The sequence below is a fragment of the Kryptolebias marmoratus genome, linkage group LG7 (assembly GCF_001649575.2).
Source record: "Kryptolebias marmoratus isolate JLee-2015 linkage group LG7, ASM164957v2, whole genome shotgun sequence".
Lineage (NCBI taxonomy): Eukaryota > Metazoa > Chordata > Actinopteri > Cyprinodontiformes > Rivulidae > Kryptolebias > Kryptolebias marmoratus.
Window position 1 is genome coordinate 22039513 of NC_051436.1, and position 8401 is coordinate 22047913.

The 8401-nt window shown below is 39.0% G+C and overlaps 1 long non-coding RNA gene across 1 annotated transcript; it reads right to left on the reverse strand.

The window, feature by feature from the left end:
- Window positions 1-4713: 4713 nt before the first annotated feature.
- LOC119617220 lies at window positions 4714-8036 on the reverse strand. The gene is made up of 3 exons (XR_005233442.1): window positions 5182-8036; window positions 4859-5098; window positions 4714-4782 (listed from the first exon to the last, which is right to left on the reverse strand). It is a non-coding gene; the product is annotated as an uncharacterized LOC119617220 (long non-coding RNA).
- Between the last annotated feature and the right edge of the window lie 365 nt (window positions 8037-8401).

Sequence of the window (8401 nt, forward strand, 5' to 3'; positions counted from 1 at the left end):
GGAGACATTTGTTCTTTTTTTGCAAAAGTTACCAGGGAGGAACCAAATATTTCAGACGTCTGAAATAATCGGTTCCCCCTCTAAAACATGGGACAAAAATAATTTACCAACAACTCCTTAACTGTGTTTATTCCTCTGTATTATGATATTATCAGCACATTTTATTTTTAAAAGAATTATCTTTTTTTTGTTTTTTTAATGAGAAATATTTGCCCCTCTAAACAATACTGTTAATAGATAAGTCATTATTTACGGAGGCATAGGGGGAACTGTATCTGATGGGGGAACGGGCAATGACTCCATATAAGTCATTGGGAACGGGGATCGACATAACAGCAGCAACTCGAGCACATTGCTGCCCCCTATATGTCAAGAGGACAAATAACACCTTTTCTGTTCAAATTGCCAACCCGCCACAGTGGCGTGTGCGTTGATCAAATTCACCCGCCACTTCAAATATTTACCCGCATTTGGCCAGTGGCGGGTGCTAATTTCCACCCCTGGTTTAGACAGGGAGGGGGGACTCGCATGAAGCAAGGAGTTGTATAACCGTGAAATTTGACCCTTGTGCCTCTTTCACACGGCCCCTAATTCAGAAGTCCGCTCTACTCGGTTCGGCTCTATAAAGAATGCATCGCGTTTACACCAGCCAGTTTGGTCGGTAGCAGAGGAACGCCTCCTCGTGTTGCGGGGGGCGGGGCCGCGGCGCGGGTGGGTGTGCTACCGAAACTTAGCGCAAGTTGTGTAAACAACGAAAGTGCTATGGACAATGTTGGCCCTGTGTTGTTGCTGTTTTTTTAAATTTATGGGGGATTCTCCTGAGACTTCAGGAAGAGAGGCGCAGTGGAAGAAATGCTCTGGATGCCACGATTGTTGCGCGGAGCAGGACAGCTGTTATCCGCCGGAGATTTCAGGCTTTACAGCGCCTTCAGCTGGGGGACAGATGGCTAAACGTTGCAGGGTAAGCTTTGTTTATATTCTGACCGTTCGATCTTTATGCTTGCATCTGGTCACACCCACGACCAATGAGTGAACAGGAGCTAAGCTTGCGCCGCCCATGAAGCAGGGACCTACCGCGAAAAAAGGCAGATGTAAACGCTCGCAAAGCGAGCCGAGTAGAGTGGAGCCAGGACCGTTAGGGTCCGTGTGAAAGGGGCATTAGTTAACGACTGAGTATACAAGTTATCTTCCAGAAAACAAAGGGATGAGAGAGACATGTGGGTTTGATAATGTTTTAAAATGAAACTATGAGCTTGTAAGAATCTAAAAAAGTGAGACTGGGGAAGGTGTCATGGTTTTTGGTGTTTGTGTAGACTTTTGTTTTGTTTCTGGTTTTCTGTTAGTTTCTGTGTTCATGCCCTGTCACTCTCCACCTCCCCAGTACTTTTCCTATTATGTCTGCCACGCCCATCTCCACCTGCTTGTAATCATTCTCACTCACCTGTGTCCATTTTCCTCATTATCCTCTGTCTTTAAGAACCGGTCATTCTCATTCACCCCTCACTGGATCATTCCGCTTTGCCTGTTAGTTCTTGTTCCCTCTGGTTATGCCTTCGCTCCTCGCTTTTGGATTTTGTTAGTGTTTGTTTTGCTGCCACGCCAGCTTTTTTGTTTGTCATTTTTAGTTAATAAAGTAATTTTCGTTCCTTTAAGCCATGTGTCTGCGTTCTGGGTTCGCCGCCATATCCCCACCTTGTGACAGAAGGTCAGATTTTTTTGGCTAATTTAATAAAGTCCATGAAAGATCCATTCTCAATAAGATTGCTAAGGTAAACAATGCAGAAAGCTATGCCAGGTTTTGAAGCCAGGGTTCGACTGGGCTGGTGTAAAGAGAGGGTTTAATGTTATAGGAACACAGAAAAGTGATTGCTTAACCCCAAAGTGGCGTCTGCATTGATACTAAATAGAGATGGAGTTTCTAATGATGGGATTCTTGATATGACCACCATGAATAATAGGAAACGCTGAGCATATCATAGCAACAGGCGACACAGGGGTACCACAGTGGAGCTCCATAGCAGCCCACAGCGGTCCCATGTGCTCCTTAAACATGCAAAGTCAGGTAGATATTTTTTTGAATATTCACTGCACAATAATATAAAAAATTAGGCAGGGCTAAACCTCCATCTATTTTAGCACACTGGAGTTCAGATCTTCAAACTTTTGGACACTTTTTGTGCTAAATAAAAGTAGATACCATCTCATCTAACTGTTTAAAAAATGATTTAGGAAGAAAAACTGGTATCATTTGGACGAGTTATAAAATTTTTGGAAGGATAACCATTTTGACAGTGTTGACCCGACCTACCAGAGATATCCGTTGGACTAACCACCATGACAAGTCCTCTCTGGTTTTATCAATAGGAGGGGAGAAATTATATTTAAGAAGACTGCTAAGCATTCTTGAAATTTGTATCACTAAATAAGTGAAGGAGTCTTGTTCTACCCTAAACGGGTATCCTGAATAGTCCCTTGATAATTGGTAACAGGAAAAAAGGTAGTTTTAATAAAATTCAGTCTATATTCAGAAAATTTATTGAATATTTGAAAGAGTTCCAAAATCCTGGGAATAGATATCAGTGGGTCAAAAATATACAGAAGATGGTCATCTGCATATAATGATATCTTATGAGTAGTAGGACCACGAGGGGTTCCTATGATTTGGGGGTCCAACCTGAGTGCGATGGCCTATTCTTTTGCAAGGTCGAACAAGAGGGGACTAAGAGGACAGGCCTGTATGGTGCCCCGATTTAATTTGAAATGGTCTGATATGTCATTATTAGTACGCACAGATGCCAGCGGTGAGGAGTACAAAGTCCTAATCCATGAAATAAAACTCGGGCCTAGCCCAAACTTCTTTAAGGTGAAAAATAGATATGGCCATTCAATGAAATCGAAAGCCTTCTTGGCATTCAGCGCAATTATCATTTCAGCTAAACTAGTTGAGTTCTCCGAATAAAGTACACTACATAGCCGACGTCATTACATACATGACGTTAGAGTAGGATTGTCGATTTGCTATAAAACCAGTCTGGTTGGTATGAATTATGCCAGAGACCACTTTTTCAAGATGAAGTGCCAGACCTTTTGTAAGAATTTTATAGTCCACATGCAGCAAGCTAATTGGACAATAAGATTTGCATTTCTGAGGATCTTTGCCTTTTTTTAGAACAACAGAAGTTGTAGCCTGTGATAAAATTTGTGGAAGGGTTGCCGTAGTATGAGATTCCAGTTGGAAAATTTAAATTGTCCAAAAAGAACTCAATGTGTGTGATTGGGGTTATATTCCTAGTCTTGTAAAGGTTTTGATAAAAGCATTCAATAATCATCTTAATCTTTTTCAGGTCTGTTTTTATTTGCCCCGATTGTGATTTGATCCCCTAGATAGCGTAATCTGATACAGATTGGCGTAGCTGATGAGAAAGTCTGCCCGTTTTCTCCCCATGTTCATAGACACACTGCCTAGCTCTATATATCAGCTTCTCAGATTATGGTAAGCCTTAAGGAACTTCCAAATGATGGACATTGACACGTCTGGAGTTGTATTTATTTCTACGAAAAGATCATTAGGGTGTGAGATAAATTTACAAAAATCCTCATCTGATAGTGGTGATGAATGTTAGGATCTGGTTTTTGTATTCACTTTGTCGTCTTGTTTCAGTTTGAGTTTATTGTTTATTTTATTCATTTATCTTGTTCCTTGTGTCTTTGTTCCCTGTGCCTCAGCCATCATTCACTCCTCCTCAGTCTATCTCTCGTTCTCCTGCCACGCCCATCTCCACCTGCCTGCAATCGTCGTCAATCACCTGCGCCCATTTACCTCGTTACCCTCTGTGTTTAAAACCCGGTAACGTTCTCTACCTCTCTGCTGGTTCATTGTCATACTTTTGCTTCGCTGAAGTGCTGTCCTGCTGGTTGTTCGTGCCTTGTCGCTCCCCATGCTCTGTTTGGTATAGTCTTTTCTCAGGCCTGTTCATGTTTTGTTTAAGTTAGTTAGTGTTTTTGTATTTAGTTTATGTTTTGCTGCCACGTCAGCCTTTGCTTTGGTTTGCTTTTAATTTCTAAATAAATTAGTTTATCTTTCCATATGAGTCTGCGCTCAGGGTTCGTCACCTTCACCCAACTTCATGACAATGAATCCAGTCTCCAGGGTGGATAATTGGTATGGGAATTTGGGAAAATGATATCCATTTGTACTGGTAAGTGATCAGAGATCACAATAGCGGAGGGACAGACTAGGACTACAAAACAGCCCTGGAGTTTTTGACTTGGCCAGCCTGCAGTTGCTTCTAGGGACATGTGTTGTGAAATAGCCATAGCTATAAACACTGTGATGCAGGCATCTGATTGTCTTGATCTGTCCCTATCAAATAAACCATTCAATCAACAATCGTGTGCAAAAAGTTGTAAACGCTTTGTACAGGTGTCACAATACTTTAAACATGATTCACTACAGTTCGCCATTCAAATTACGCCAATAGCACTGATCTTGACTTGATAGAGCCTAGTGTTCTAGTCTTGAATACTCACAAAGAAATGAAGGCGTCATCACACTGAAGTCCCTCTGGCTGAACCAATATACAACATGTATCTAAACACATTAAATATACTGTATTATGAGATATAATAAACCCAAATGTTGTCATGTTCGGTTCAAGTTTTCGCACCCACATGCAGATACACCAGGCGGAGAGAGAGAGAATCAAAAAAAAGGTGATTTATTAGGGGAAAAATAATAACTAATAATCAGGATGGTCGATCACAGAGCTGGGTTCGGGTTCACTGGAGTGGAAAAGAAGTGGAGGTGAGTATGATGTCAACAGGAACTAGAAATGTTGAAACAATGGAACGTTCTTACGAGAAATGGGTGGAGAACTGAGCCAGGGCGGATTTCTGTGGTACCAGGGTGGTTGCGAGGAGGTCTGCTGCTGGATCGGCAGAGGGACTGCGTTGGAGGACGGACAGAGTTTTTACTTCCCATGGAGAGGAGTGACGGGGACAGCCAGCGGAGAGATCCGGGAAGGTCAGTTATGTCGATGTTATGTCGATGCGGGTTACCGGTGGTGAGAGAAAACGCCACGGCGTCAAGGGGAGTCACCTGAGGAGAATGGTACACGGTGAGTCACAACAAAGGTTCACGAGGAGAGTAGTGCTGCGAGGAACACAGATGGCCTGTAGTACCATTACTGGTTAACACTCTGGCACCGGAGCGCAGGCTGCTCCCGTCTCTTATCCTCCTCCTGATAACGAGATGACATGCAGCTGTGCTGGTCGACCGGCAACCGTCAGCCACGCTCTCCAGAATGCCCTCACGGCATCCTCTGGTGGAAAAGGGACAAAACTGCAGCAAAAAACCCCAGACCACCACCCTGGATCCCAACAAATGTAATGAAATGTAATAAATATTTTAACTTGAATACTCACAAAGACATAAAGACACTAATCTTAAAAAACACCAGTGGTATGTGGTATTCTACTCAATGTTGGGGGATAATGAGTTTCTTCAACAAGTTGCTTTTTCTGCAACTCTGTCTATGACCAAGTTATTGTCAGGGACATAAGAATGTCTTTTGCTGTGCTCATGAACATAAATGCTTCCAGGTGTTTTTGTGATTGTATGCTCCTTATGCAACTGTTGATGTGTTTGAGAACAGAGAAACTTCTCTCACAGGGAACCTGTGTCAAAGCCCATTCTTATTTCTTCTGGTTAACACAGGTTATGTCTGTACATATTAAAAGAGGTCAGGGTATCTTAACTCTAGATAGACACTTCAAATTATCACAGCTGGCTGATGATGCCGCAGTATTCCTCTCTAATGTACATGAGGTGAGTAATGCAATTGATTGCATCCAAGAATTCTCTTCAGTATCAGGTCTAAAAATGAATCTTAATAAATCTGTTCTGTTCTCACTAAAAGATTACACACTGACTGAAATTAATGGTATTCCTGTTAAAGAGAAAGTTACATACTTATGTGTGGTTATTGAGAAAAATCTAAATTTATGTAGCATTTCAAACTTTGGCCCCATCATAGAACAAATAACAACAAAATTTAACATGTGGCTAATGAGAGACCTGTCATTAAATGGGAGGGTATTACTGTCAAAAGCTGAGGGAATCTCAAGATCTGTATACACTTCCTTATCATTAGAAATGCCAAAGGATGTATGCAAAAAGTTAGATAAAATCTTATTTGACTTATATGGAAACATAAATGTCATTATTTAAAAAAAGATATTCTCTGTAATAACAAAACATTTGGTGGATTATATGTTCTAAGTTTAGAAATGCTAAATAATTCCTTTAAGATGAAATGGTTAACCAACTTATCAAAAGAAAAGGATATGCTTTGGAACACTTTCCCCAACCATATTTTTAATCTGGCAGGTGGACTCCAATTCTTATTAAAATGTGATCATAAAATCGAAAAGTTATCGAGGTTTCACTAACAGGCTCTTCTGACTTGGAAACTTGCCTACAAGCACAATTTCTCTCCAACTACGTATTACATTTGGAACAATAGAAATATTTTGTACAAGAATACATCACTCTACTATAAACTGGATGGATAATGGAATTATGCTTGTTTAACAACTGTTAAATGATAATGGGACTTTGATGTCATATACTAAATTTCTGACCAGATTTAACATACCTGCAACACCTAAAGAGTATGCTGTAGTTTTTGATGCTGTTCCAAACTCTATGATGCAGCTCTTCAAAGGTACAAAATCTGATAACTTATCCAGAGACCAATTTAAAAGTCCCATAATGCTAGGTGGAATGGAGATTACTAAAAAAATGTTCCATCAAGTTTATAAGAACTTGTCTACAAAAGATTATTTTACTTCCTGGTAGATTTTTTTAAGTCTTCTATCTGTGAAGGAGTTAATTGGAAGTAAGTTTGGTTAAATGGGGATAAATTTTGCATGACAAATAAAATTAAAGAGGTTTCATTTAAAAATTTTCATAATGTATACCCTGTTAAAAACACACTGGAAAGATGTAAACTGGATATTGACTATTCTTGTACATTCTGTGAACTACATTTGAAAACAATTTCTCATTTATTCTATCAATGTACTCATACAATGGCATTCTGGACAGATGTTCAACAACTCATACGACTGAAAACTGGAAAAGCAATTCAGCTTGCAGAGAAAGACATTATACTATGCCTCAATGATAAGGACGTGGACATGCCTGTTTATATTGGAGTTTTCAGTACATGTAATGTGTAAAATCATTTCAGAGAGGTTCCTTCTTTTGGGTATTGAACATGAAACTTTGGTAACAGTGTGCTGTTAAGAAACGGGCAGAAACAGGAAGCTGCTCCTGTTGGGTCAAAGAAACAAGGTTTCCAAAGCAAAAGCTTTTCTTTTTACATAGTGTTGTGTTCTGAGGTCTACACAGTGAATACATTTGTGTATGTTCTGTGAAGAATGTGAACAAAAGGGTTGTGATTTTAAGTTAATTTCAGTTGTAATTTTTATAATATTGTCTATTTCACAATATTTCACTTATTTGAAATCTGAAAAGTTTCAGATATATTGCAGGTAGTTTATTTTGCATTACATTAATACAAAGTTTTCTGAGAAAATGCTTGATTAAGGGTCAATTTATTTCTTTTCTGGGGTTAACATAAATGTTACAAAGAAGACAGATTGCTATGATCCCAGTATGTCTCCATTTTCATTTACACCCACAATTTTTTTGTTATACAATGGGATAAAAAATATTTTATTTTGGTATTAAACACCTAATTATATTTTCAAAAACATATAAGCTTATATATAGGTTGAAATATCAATGAAACATTGAAGATTAATGCCTCTGAGCATTTTGAATAAACAAAGTCAAAGACTGACCTCTAGTGGAAACAACAAAGAGCAGCAGATTTACTTCAGAAGCATTTAAAGACACAAGAGGGTTTGTGAAAAGGTTATGAGCAAATAATGTCTTACCTGTTGTGGATAGCTCTTTAAAAATCATCAGTTTGGAGAAAAAGAGTTTAATTCTTGCTGGATTTGCAATATTTGTTTAAAATTTTACTATTAATTATTCAAAATTAATTCTGTCGGCTTGTTAGCAAAATATGTTGTGAACCACAAAAAGGATTTTAATAAACCTTTCAGAAAGTAATCATTGGATGTACATCTACAACTTATTGACTTTTGGAGTGAACCAAATTCAAGATGATTGCCAAAACTAATAAACTTTAGCAGATACAAATAATAGCTATAACTCAGTCAACTTTACAGATACTGAGCTAAGATTTGGTGTGGTAGTAGCTGAAAGTCGACTACAAGATTTTAAAACTTTGGCATGCAAGACAGTGGGTGATATGTATTATTTCGAGAAATGCTAGTTTAAATTAATTAAGTTTATGGTCCCAAAATA